Source organism: Pseudophryne corroboree, unplaced genomic scaffold (genome assembly GCF_028390025.1).
Source record: "Pseudophryne corroboree isolate aPseCor3 unplaced genomic scaffold, aPseCor3.hap2 scaffold_2833, whole genome shotgun sequence".
NCBI classification, from domain to species: domain Eukaryota; kingdom Metazoa; phylum Chordata; class Amphibia; order Anura; family Myobatrachidae; genus Pseudophryne; species Pseudophryne corroboree.
The window spans coordinates 21,677-35,246 of record NW_026969498.1 but is presented as its reverse complement, the minus strand read 5'-3'; the positions used below and the strand labels follow the sequence as shown (position 1 = coordinate 35,246).

General features: G+C 48.4%; 1 non-coding gene across 1 annotated transcript; it reads right to left on the bottom strand.

The window, feature by feature from the left end:
• Window positions 1-356: 356 nt before the first annotated feature.
• On the bottom strand, window positions 357-522 carry LOC135014608 (U1 spliceosomal RNA). Its single transcript, XR_010213053.1, has one exon. It is a non-coding gene; the product is annotated as a U1 spliceosomal RNA (small nuclear RNA).
• Between the last annotated feature and the right edge of the window lie 13,048 nt (window positions 523-13,570).

Here is a 13,570-nt window from a genome sequence, read left to right as displayed (position 1 = left end):
AGGGGCGCTTGGATGACCCCTAGTTCGCATTGAACACCCCCCACCCTCCTTTGGTGTGGGGCTCATGTTGGCCATGCCCCAGCCCCTGAAGCATTCAAGCTGATTTCTTGCTGCAGCTGGGCACTGTAACAGCTCCAGAGCTGCTCTGTAAGGCAAATAAAAGGGTGTGGGCCCTGCAACACCACCTGTAGTTCGCATTGTGCGTTGGAAGGCACAAAGTAAGCAGACGGGAGAAGTCAGGATAGTGCGCAAGGGCATAGAAGGGAGGGGCTCAAGAAAAGAGAAGTGGAAACAGACAGCAAACTAGGCTGGAGAGAGACCTGAGACAATGAGATCTAAATTATACCAGAGCCAACCAGGGGAAAGCACAAATGCAGTCCCCCCCCCTACCACAAATTATGCAGTCGAGATTCCCACATTTGGGGAAATCACAGAGGTCAGCATACCCAGAATGCAATGAATGAACCTCACCCTGGGAAAACAATCTTCATGACCATGGTATCACCTAAGCAAAATAAGTATGATTTGAGATAGGGCTGGGGAGGGCCGCTGCTCAGGCACACCTCCGTCAAGTAAAGGAGATTCAACTGAGGCAGCACAAGGGAACTCTCATCTGGGGACAACAACTGCAGGGAGAACACATTTTCAGACGAATGTGTGAGGGCAGAAGGCTGCCTAATACTGAAGCACCCCCCAAACAACAAACCAAATGCAACAACTAGTGCAAGCATTCCTGGGGGAAGGCCTGCAGCAGATGGATTCGCATATGGTGATGTCATCCAAGCAATGGGTATAGTTGGCTGCAACCCTCGTCTGCATATGAAAAGAGAAAATGGTTACGCAGGGCATGGCGGCCTTTGTGGGGTTGCGCTTGGATGACCCCTAGATCGCTTTATACACCCCCATCAGTGTGGGGCTCATGTTGGCCATGCCCCAGCCCCTGAAGCATTCAAGCTGATTTCTTGCAGCAGCTGGACCCAGTAACAGCTCCAGAGTTGCTCTACAAGACAAGCAAAAGGGTGTGAGCCATGCAGCACCACCTGTAGTTTGCATACACACATATATAGGACATCATCTCTTATATGCCCCAGGGGCAATAAAATAGTATCCTTATCTAGGGTATCCGTCCATGCCGCTACAGCACTACACATACACACCCAGGCCGACGCAATTGCCGGTCTGAGTAAGGTACCTGAATGTGTATAAATGGACTTCAGGGTAATCTCCTGTTTGCGGTCAGCAGACTCTTTGAGGGTAGCCGTATCCTGGGACGGGAGGGCTAACTTCTTGGATAAGCGTGTTAATGCTTTGTCCACCCAAGGGGAGGATTCCCATCGTAACCTATCCGTTGATGGGAAAGGATACGCCATAAGAATCCTTTTGGAAATCTGCAGGAGATTCCCAAGCTTTTTCACATAACTCGTTCAGCTCGTGTGAGGGGAAAAGGTTACCTCAGGCTTCTTTCCCTTGTACATATGTACCCTCTTGTCAGGGATAGGGGGCTCCTCTGTGATGTGCAAAACATCTTTTATTGCCATAATCATATATCAAATGTATTTTGCCAATTTTGGCTGTAACTTTGCATCATCGTAATCGACACTGGAGTCAGAATCCGTGCCGGTATCTGTGTCAACAATCTGGATAGTGGGCACTTATGAGACCCTGACAGTCCCTGCGACATAGGATCAGGCATGGGTTGAGACCCTGACTGTCCCAAATCTTCAGCCTTGTCTAATCTTTTGTGCAATGAGTTTACACTAGCAATTAAAACATTCCACATATCCATCCAATCAGGTGTCGGCGGAGACACCACATTCATTTGCTCCCGCTCCTCTCTAATATAGCCTTCTTCCTCAGACATGTCGACACACGCGTACCGACACACCACACACACAGGGAATGCTTTTACTGAAGACATTTCCCCCACAAGGCCCTTTGGCAGAGCTGGCCCTAACCAATATGATGCCCTAGGCAAGATTTTGCCTGGTGCCCCCTAGCACCACCGCTGGTTCCGCCTCTGACCTTGCACCTCTTTCCCAGCACCATCAAACCTCACCCATAACAGTACTTATTTTGGTGTTTGTACCCCCTATATTTTAAACAGGAACAGTTCGCACATTTGGCGCACAGTCCAAAAAGGGGTGTGTTTTTGCTGGCAATGGGCATGTCCACACAATAGTACCCCCAATTAAAATTCCGCCACACAGTACTGCAATTTTATTCACATTTGATCACGTGATAGTGTCCATAATTCACATTACATCCCACAGTAGTATCACTTTACCTTATAAACGTTACTTCGTACAGTAGTGCTCCTTATTCACATTACATCACACTGAATTGCTCCTTATTTACATTACACCACACCCTATTGCTCTTTATTCACATTAGACAACACAGTAAATGCCCTTTATATACGCAACGCTACATATTAGAGCACCTTATACACATAATGCCACACATTAGTAATGCATTTATACACATAATTCCACACAGTAATGCCCCTTACACATATGAGACACATCATTAATGTCCTTATAAACATAATGCGTCTTACACATTATGACAACCTTTATTAATGCCCTTTTACACATAATGGCCCTCATTCCGAGTTGTTAGCTCGCAAGCTGCTTTTAGCAGCATTGCACACGCTAAGCCGCCGACTACTGGGAGTGAATCTTAGCTTATCAAAATTGCGAACGAAAGATTAGCAGAATTGCGAATAGACACTTCTTAGCAGTTTCTGAGTAGCTCCAGACTTACTCGACAACTGTGATCAGTTCAGTCAGTTTCGTTCCTGGTTTGACGTCACAAACACACCCAGCGTTCGCCCAGACACTCCCCCGTTTCTTCAGACACTCCCGCGTTTTACCCAGAAACGGCAGCGTTTTTTCACACACACCCATAAAACGGCCAGTATCCGCCCAGAAACACCCACTTCCTGTCAATCACACTACGATCAGCAGAACAAAGAAAAAACCTCGTAATGCCGTGAGTAAAATACCTAACTGCATAGCAAATTTACTTTGCGCAGTCGCAGAGCGAACATTGCGCATGCGCAATTAGCGGAAAATCGCTGCGATGCGAAGAAAATTACAGAGCGAACAACTCGGAATGACCACCCTTGCGCATGCGCAATTAGCGGAAAATCGCTGCGATGCGAAGAAAATTACCGAGCGAACAACTCGGAATGACCACCAATGTCCCTTACACATATGCCGCACATTATTAATGCCCTTATACACATAATGACACACATAGTGCCCCTTACACATATGTTGCACATTATTAATGCATTTTTACATGACACACATAATGCTCCTTACTCATATTCCGAACACTACTGCACAATCAACCCACTCACATGCACACAGCACTCACACTGCCACTAACACTGTGACCTCTGCCTCTGCTTGGATACAGATGTGTCCTCATAAATCTTGCCTCAATGCTAACGTTGGGGCACCTTTTTTTTATTAAAATGCATCTTATTTGCATTGCTATGTTGTTAGGATGCACACGCAGCTTCTGCTGATTAAAATGATATGCAGCACGCCTATATACTGTGTGAGACTGTGGCTGTATCTGCATATGAAATGCTACACACAGAATATAGGCATGCCGCATATCATTTTAATCAGCAGAAGTTGCTGATGCCCCTAGGCATATCAGATGCCCTAGGCAATTGCCTAGTTTGCCTATGCCTATGGCCGGCTCTGCCCTTTGGAGAGACAGAGAGAGAGTATGCCAGCACATACCCCAGCGCTATATAACCCAGGAATAGCACAGTAACTTAATGTTTGCACAGTAGCGCTGCTGTATGTAATTTGCGCCAAATTATGTGCCCCCCCCTCTCTTTTCAACCCTCTTGTCTACCGTGGTATAAGCAGGGGAGAGTCCGGGGAGCTTCCTCTCAGCTGTGCTGTGGAGAAAAAATGGCACTGGTGAGTGCTGAGGGAGAAGCCCCGCCCCCTCGGCGGCGGGCTTCTGTCCCGCTTAAACTGTACAATTGGCGGGGGCTCATACATATATACAGTGCCCAGCTGTATATATGTTATATTTCTGCCAAAAAGAGGTTTATATTGCAGCCCAGGGCGCCCCCCCTGCGCCCTGCACCCTTACAGTGACCGGAGTATGTGAGGTGTATGGGAGCAATGGCGCACAGCTGCAGTGCTGTGCGTTACCTCAATGAAGATCATGAAGTCCTCTGCCGCCTCTGAAGTCTTCTTTTCTTCTCATACTCACCCGGCTTCTATCTTCCGGCTCTGCGAGGGGGACGGCGGCGCGGCTCTGGGACGGACGGCGAGGGTGAGATCCTCTACCAATCCCTTTGGAGCTAATCCCTTTGGAGCTAATGGTGTCCAGTAGCTTAAGAAGCAGGACCTTGCAACTCGGAGAGTAGGGCTGCTTCTCTCCCCTCAGTCCCTCGATGCAGGGAGTCTGTTGCCAGCAGTGCTCCCTGAAAATTAAAAACCTAACAAAATACTTTGTCAGAAAGCTCAGGAGAGCTCCTGAAAAGCACCCAGTCTCCACTGGGCACAGTATCAAACTGAGGTATGGAGGAGGGGCATAGAGGGAGGAGCCAGTGCACACCCAGAACTAAAGTCTTTCTTAAAGTGCCCATGTCTCCTGCGGAGCCGTCTATCCCCATGGTCCTTACGGAGTCCCCAGCATCCTCTAGGACGTTAGAGAAAATAGGATTTTAATACCTACCGGTAAATCCTTTTCTCTTAGTCCGTAGAGGATGCTGGGCACCCGTCCCAGTGCGTACTGTGTCTGCAGTTATTAAATGGCCCTTAACTCCAGAACATTTATGTGGAGACAACTTTCCCGACTTGACCATCTTCCTTGGACGTTTTCCCCCTGTGTGACTGCTCCCCAGCCTCGGAGGGTTGCATCCATGGTCCCTAGGATCCAGTCCTGGATCCCGAACCTTCGCCCCTCTAGGAGGTGAGAACTGTGCAGCCACCAATGGAGTGAGATTCTGGTCTTGGAAGACAGGATTATCCTCCGGTGCGTGTGTAGGTGGGATCCGGACCACTTGTCCAACAGGTCCCACTGGAACACTCTGGCATGGAACCAGCCAAACTGAATGGGCTCGTAGGCCGCAACCATCTTACCCAGCAACCAAATGCATTGATGGATTAACACTCTTGCTGGTTTCAGAATTTGTTTGACCAGACTCTGGATCTCCAGAGCCTTTCCACTGGAAGAAAACCTCTTCTGTGTCCAGTATCACTCCCAAAAACAACAACCGCGTCATTGGGACCAACTGCGATTTTGGCAAGTTTAGGAGCCAACTATGTTGTTGAAGAACTGTCAGGGAGAGTGCAATGTTTTGCACTAACTGGTCCCTGGATTTCGCCTTTATCAAAAGATCATCCAAGTACGGGATAATTGTTACTCCTTGCTTGCGATCACCCTGGTGAAAATCCTCGGAGCCGTGGACAGACCAAACGGCAATGTCTGAAATTGGTAATGACAATACTGAATTGCAAACCTCAGGTAGCTTGATGCAGAGGCTAAATGGGAACATGTAAGTAGGCATCCTTTATGTCTACCAAAACCATGAAATCTCCTTCCTCCGGACTGGAGATCACTGCACTGAGAGATTCCATCTTGAAATTTAATTTCCTTAGGTAGAAATTGAGGGATTTCAGATTGGTCTGACTGAGCTGTCCGGCTTAGGGACCACGAAGAGGCTTGAAAAAAAACCTTCTCCCTGCTGACTAAAGCCGATTTGAACAATCGGTCAGGGGGAACGTCTTGAAACCCCAGTTTGTACCCTTGGGACACTATTTGTAAAACACACGAGTCCAGGTCCGAATGAATCCAGAACTGACTGAAGAGTTTTAGACGTGCCCCCACTGGTGCGGGCTCCTGCAAGAGAGCCCAAGCGTCATGCGGTGGATTTGGCAGAAGCAGAGGATGATCTCTGCTCCTGCGATCTTGAAGAGGATGCAGACCTCTTCCCTCTTCTCCTTCCTCTACCTGCAAAGAAAGGGGAATCTTAACTTCTTGCATATCTATTGGGCCGAAATGACTGCATCAGATAATGATGCGTCTTCATCCGTTGGGAGGGAACATAGGGCAAGAAGGTTGACTTACCTGCGGGAGCTGCCGAGATCAAATTAACTAGGCAGTCACCAAACAACGCTTCACCTTCATAGGGAAGAGACTCCCTTTCTTCTTGGAGTCAGCATCAGCATTCTCTTGGTGAATCCACAATGCCCTCCTATCCGAGACTGCCATGAAATTGGCCCGTGAACTCAAGAGTCCTATATCCCTTGCAGTCTCACGTAAGTATGCTGCAGTGTCCTTGATATGATACAACGTAAGGAGTATCCCATCTCTCCAAGGTATCTATATCGGATGACAAGGTATTCGACCAATTCTTGAATACTACTACTCACCCATGCACATGTAATGGCAGGTCTAAGTAATGTACCCTTGGTTACATAACTAGAAATAATGTAGCTTCCTGCATACGATCCGCTGGATTTGTGACAGGGCCCCGTGCAGAACAGGGGGTGACTCCCACTTTATTCTGTCCGCGGCGGGAAATGAATAAACAACCAGAATCCTTTTGGGGATTTGAAACCATCTTGTCGAGCTGGCCCAGACTTTCTCAAACAGAGATGGAGGAACGTTACATCAGCTTTCATTATATATCTATATATACATACATATAGACCCCTTTGTCAGGAACAGCAGGGTCTTCAGTAATTTTAATATGTCCTTAATATCCACAATCATGTACTGAATGCTCCTTGCCAATATTGGATCTAATCAGGAAACATTATGGTCGACATAGGAATCAGTATCCGTGTCAGTATCAGTGTGTAGTAACTGGGCAAAATAACATTTTTGCGACCCCGCGGGGCCTGAGGGAAAAGAAACATAGCCATGAACATCACATCTATTCTCTACGTCTGTGTCTGGGACACAGATTTATCCAACCTTACTCTGATATTACTGAAACTTTTACCCAGTCAGTTATTGGTGGTGCCAACAGGGCCACCATCATATGTCTGCATTCCTAATATAGTTTCCTCTTGGGAAAAACATTCAGCCACCGACATGTTGACACACATGTACCAAGTACCCACAGACACATCGGCTTATGGGGGACAGACCGTCAGTAAATCTGTCAGAGGGACACAGAGGATTTTTCAGCTCACAATCCAGCGCCAAAAGTACACAGTCTGGGAAATAATAAACTCTATAGTGATAGACTTGTAATGCTCTAAAGATGTTCTGGTGAGGTGAGGAAGAAGCCCCGCTACTGTAATGGCGCATATCTGTCCCGCTCAGAAATAATTAATTACGCTAGCGGGGTAAGGACAGTGCCCAGGCACTAATGTCCACTTTTTCCAGCCTTTTGTGAGGAATTTATGCTGCCCAGGGTGCCCCCCCCCGTGCCCTGCACCCTGCAGTGCCTGTGTTTGTGTGGGAGCATGGCGCGCAGCGTTCCGCTCGCTGCTCGGTACCTCAGAATGCCATCACTGGAGAAGAAGTTCACACCCTTTGAAAGTCTTAAAGTGCCCATGTCTCCTGCGGATCCCGTCTATACCCCATGGTTCTTAATGTGACCCCAGCATCATCTGTCTTCTGGCTCTGTAAGGGGGTGACGGCAGGCTGCGGGAGTGTGCATCTAGGCGTACCTAGCGAGCAGCACCCTCAGGAGCTAATGGTATCCTGTCAGCCTGAAGCAGAGCCATTGAACTCACTCGAAGTTGGTCATACTTCTCTCCCCTAAGTCCCACGAAGCAGGGAGACTGTTGCCAGCAGCCTCCCTGAAAATAAAAAAAACTAACAAGTCTTTTCAGAGAAACTCAGTAGAGCTCCCCTGTAGTGCATCCAGTATCACTGCGCACAATACTAAAACTGGAGTCTGGAGGAGGGGCATAGAGGGAGGAGACAGTTCACACCCTTTGAAAGTCTTAAAGTGCCCATGTCTCCTGCGGATCCCGTCTATACCCCATGGTTCTTAATGTGACCCCAGCATCATCTAGGACGTATGAGAAAACAAATAACGCACACATGAGGAGGAGAGAACTAAGGAAGCTATAAGGAGAAGAGGGGAGGGAGGGAGGGTTGAAAGGTAAGGTAGTAAAGGCATATTGGATAAACTACAACCTTATACATATTCATTAATGTACCAGTAGTTAGAAGTAGAAGAGCTCTAACAGAAACCACAAAGCTTATCTAAAGCCACACCACACTGGATATGCCCAATCTCATTTGATTTTTGAAGCAAAGCAGTATTGGACTTTGTTAATACATGGATGGGAGACTGCTTGGTAGTATCAGATTCTTTAGGTGTTTTTAAACTACCAACACCATTTTCTAGGTACATTTAATTTTTACATGTATTCTTTTATGTACCAGAAGTTAGAAGTAGAAGAGCTGTAATAAAAACCACCAGCTCATCTACAGCCACAGCACACTGGATTTGCCCAATCTCTCCTGATCATGGAAGCTGAGCAGTGTTGGTCCTGGTTTTAGTACTTGGATGGGAGACCACCAGGAAATACCAGGAGCTGTGTGTATTTTTACAATACTGACACCGTTCTCTTGATGCATTCCATTTTGAAACATTGGGGCAGATCTATTAAGCCTGGTGAACTGATAAAGTGCAAGGTGATAAAGTACCAGCCAGTCAGCTCCTAACTGTCATTTTTCAAACCCAGCCTGTGACATGGCAATTAGGAGCTGATTGGCTGGTACTTTATCACCATGCAAATTATCATTTCACCAGGTTTAATAAATCGTCCGCTTACTCATTTATGTACGAGTAGTTAGAAGTAGAAGAACTCTAACAGAAACCACTAAGCTCATCTACAGCCACACCACACTGTATATGCCCAATATCACCCGATTTTAGGCCTGGTTTGTTCTTGGATGTGAGACCACCTGGGAATACCAGGTGCTGTAGGTAGTTTTATACTACCAACACCGTTCTCTTGATGCATTCTATTTTGAAACGTATTCATTGATGTACCAGTAGTTAGAAGTAGAAGTTAGAAACAGCAAAAATCATCTACAGCCGCATCACACTGGATATGTCCAATCTCATCTGATGTTGGAAGCTAAGCAGTGTTGTGCCTGGTTAGTTTTTGGATTTCAGGTCCTGCCTTCTGGTTTGGCCACGGCACCTCGGAAATTCACCAAGGTCATGGCCGTGATGACGACCCTTCACCATCGGTGGACCAGGGAGGAATCTCTCCTCCCGATAAACATTCTGGAATTGCAGGCAGTGTTCAATTCATTGACACTGGCCCTGCCTCTAGTACAGAACAGGCCTGTTCAAGTACAATCGGACAACGCCACCACGGTAGTGTACACAAATCATCAAGGCGGCACTCGAAATTGCATAGCAAAGCTGGAAGTATCAAAAATCCTCAATTGGGTAGAACGTCATCTGCCAGCAATATCGGCAAGTGTTCATTCCCGGAGTCCTCAACTGGGAAGCGGATTTCCTCAGTCGTCAGGACGTTCACGCTGGAGAGTGGAGAGGCCGCAGCAGAAATGTCTGCACTGGTGTCAGTAGGTGACTGAGGCAGGGATGACTGGGAGATAGTGGGTGACTAAAGCATGTATGAGTGGGAGATAGTGGGTGACTGAGGCCGGGGTGACTGGGAGATAGTCAGTGACTAAGGCAGGGGTGATAGGGATATAGTGGATGACTGTGGCAGGGGTGACAGGGACAGTAGGAGACTGAGGCAGGAGTGACAGGGATAGTGGGTGACTGAGGCAGGGGTGATAGGGTGACAGTGGGTGACTGAGGCAGGGGTGACAGGGATAGTGGGTGACTGAGGCAGGGGTGATATGGAGATAGTGGTTGACTGAGGCAGGGGTGACAGAGATAGTGGGTGACTAAAGCAGTGGTGACTGGTATAGTGGGTGACTGAGGCAGGGGTCGCAGGTATAGTGGTTAACTGAGGCAGCGGTGACTGGGAGATAGTGGGTAACTGGGGCAGGGGTGACAGGGAAAGTGTGTGACTCAGGCAGGGGTGATAGGGAGATAGTGGGCAGCAGATCACTGCCTTGCTGACAGCAGCACATCCCTCCTTCACTGACAGCAGCACATCCCTGCCTCATTGACAGCAGCACATACCTGCCTCACTTATAGCAGCACATCCCTGCCTTACTGACAGCAGCAGATCACTGCCTCACTGACAGCAGCAGATCACTGCCTCACTGACAGCAGCAGATCACTGCTTCACTGACAGCAGCACATCCCTGCCTCACTGGCAGCAGCAGATCCCTGCCTCACTGGCAGCAGCAGTCCCTGCCTCACTGGCAGCAGCAGATCCCTGCCTTACTGACAGCTGTATATAGGGCCTAATTCAGACCTGATCTCTGCTGTGCATATTCACACAACAGGAGATCAGGTCTGAAGTGTGTGTGTGTGCTGGTGCCGCAGTGCACCGGCACATGCCAGAGATGCGATCAGCATCTCTGCCCAGTGAGCGCCTCTGCCAACACATACTTATCTTGCATATGAGATCTCTTGATCATAAAGATAGTTCTCACAGGGTGAGGTTCATCCATTACATTTTAAAGTAGGAAGGTACAAATTACATATTCAAATTACATATATGTGCTGGATTCAAATGTTTTCCCCCCTTCCTTTCTCAATTGTGCCCATCAGCAGCTATTCTAATGTTGCTGCCAATGGGTGTGACACATTCATTTCTTCTGTGGGGTACACTGGACTCCACAAGGATTCACATTGGGGTGTAGAGTAGGATCTTGATCTGAGGCACCAACAGGCTCAAAGCTTTTGACTGTTCCCAAGATGCTCAGCGCCCCCTGCTCTATAACCTCGCTTCCATGAACAGGGAGCTCAGTTTGTAGTTGGTGCCTTCAGTAGCAGGCCACTTAACAGGGGGCTGCCTCAGGCAGCCTATTCTTAGCTATTAATTTTGACAAGAAAAGAAGAACTTTTTTTATAAGAATCTACAAGGGCTGCAGCAGGCTAGGTCTAATAGACATCTTTACTGCAGCTCCATCACTCCCAGCGGCGCAGTATACTCCCGTGCCCTGGTTGCTGGGTCACTGCAGCGGAGGCTCCGGTTTCTTCCTAAGGTCAGTCACACACACACCGCCCTCCGGGATCACGAGGCCGCTGATGAAAGGGAGGTAAGGGGCTTCTGTGCCCACACTATACCGAGATCCAGCGTGGCTGTAGGGGGCGGGCCGTGTGCGCACTGGCGTGGACACTGATTACTGGGCAGCCGCTCCACTAGCCACCAGGGACAGTTAAGGAGCACAGCTCTGGGGGTTTTTCTCCTATATTAACCCCATTTTGTACTACCTGCAGTGCATTGTGATAGGTAATAGAGCCTGATTCAGGTTGGATTGTAATCGCAATAAGCAATCCAACTGCAAAAATTGCTAAGAGCATACGCATGCGCCTGCATTTTCTGTGGCACCCCGCAGATAATGCGATCACCTCTGACTGTCAATCGGTGCGGGGGGGGGGGGGGGTCAGCAACAATCCATTTCAAAGTCGGAGATGGAGCGGTGCAGGGGCAGGGCTACAAAATGGGGTCGGCAACGGAGAAACATGAGGCGTGGTCAGAGCGGCTGCATGACATCACATGCAGCCGCTGCGATCACAAAAATGGTGGCGGCTTCCTGCGCACACGTACAGTCTGCACCAACAGGAGGCTAACCCATTTTTTATGATCACGCTGAACTGCACTGAGACTGCAATTTCAGCGTGGTCAAGAAGGGAGGCGGCATGCTGGGTGGCCATGCCCTGTGATGGGTGGCCCCAGCATGCGAACCAAAGGATTGCAAATTCTGTTACTTAGCAGAATTTGCAATCCTTACTGAATTAGGCCCATTGATTACAAAATTGTAAACAATATTTGAAGTTTTTCTTCAGGGACTAACACAAAAGATGCTTGGGGCTACTAACACATGGGTAAGCCACGTAAAGCTTCCCATGGGTCAGTGGCATCACAACAGGGTTGCGGCACACACCCGAGTGTCACCCGCCAAGGGGGGTGACACCACAGTGCCGGCTCTTCTTCAGTGACAGAATATGGGTGTTTCACTGTGACATTACGTGCAACACCCAGTTTCTGTCACTGTGCAGGAGCCAGCACCACTCACACACAGGGTCCCCGGGTGCAGCCCCCAACCCCCGGGATACCCGGAGCAACAAAATGGTGATTCAGGCCACGCCCCTACCTATGAGACCATGCCTCCTTTTTACCATTGCGCTGCTTATCTGCGCGCACTGCATTACAATCTCCTTCGCCACCTCTCTGGGTGTCACCAGTGATAGTGACACCTCTGCCATGCTTGTAGCAGCTGGTCCTAAGATCTACGCCTCCAGCCCTGAGTGTTTGCCCATGTGACTTGTTGATCATCATAGCGAAGCAGATGCTTACAGAAAACTGCAGGGGCTTAGATTGAAAAGAAAAACATTGATGAACCCATCATTTCAGAGACAGGGTCTGCCACACGACTGACTGAAATGACTGGTTGGTTTGTGCCCCCACCAAAAAAGAATCAATCAATCAATCAATCAATCTCTCCTTGCACAAACTGGCTCTACAGAGGCAAGATGTCCACCTCATCATCCTCCGATTCCTCACCCCTTTCACTGTGTACATCCCCCTCCTCACAGATTATTAATTCGTCCCCACTGGAATCCACCATCTCAGATCCCTGTGTACTTTCTGGAGGCAATTGCTGGTGAATGTCTCCACGGAGGAATTGATTATAATTCATTTTGATGATCATCATCTTCTCCACATTTTCTGGAAGTAACCTCGTACGCCGATTGCTGACAAGGTGAGCGGCTGCACTAAACACTCTTTTGGAGTACACACTGGAGGGAGGGCAACTTAGGTAGAATAAAGCCAGTTTGTGCAAGGGCCTCCAAATTGCCTCTTTTTCCTGCCAGTATACATACTGACGTGCCTACCTGGATGCGGTCACTCATAAAATTCTCCACCATTCTTTCAAAGGTGACAGAATCATATGCAGTGACAGTAGACGACATGTCAGTAATCGTTGCCAGGTCCTTCAGTCCGGACCAGATGTCAGCACTCACTCCAGACTGCCCTGCATCACCGCCAGCGGGTGGGCTCGGAATTCTTAGCCTTTTCCTCGCACCCCCAGTTGCGGGAGAATGTGAAGGAGGAGCTGTTGACGGGTCACGTTCCGCTTGACTTGACAATTTTCTCACCAGCAGGTCTTTGAACCTCTGCAGACTTGTGTCTGCCGGAAAGAGAGATACAATGTAGGTTTTAAATCTAGGATCGAGCACGGTGGCCAAAATGTAGTGCTCTGATTTCAACAGATTGAATCCTGGTTAAGCGAATTAAGGGCTCCATCCACAAGTCCCACATGCCTAGTGGAATCGCTCTGTTTTAGCTCCTCCTTCAATGTCTCCAGCTTCTTCTGCAAAAGCCTGATGAGGGGAATGACCTGACTCAGGCTGGCAGTGTCTGAACTGACTTCACGTGTGGCAAGTTCAAAGGGTTGCAGAACCTTGCACAACGTTGAAATCATTCTCCACTGCGCTTGAGTCAGGTGCATTCCC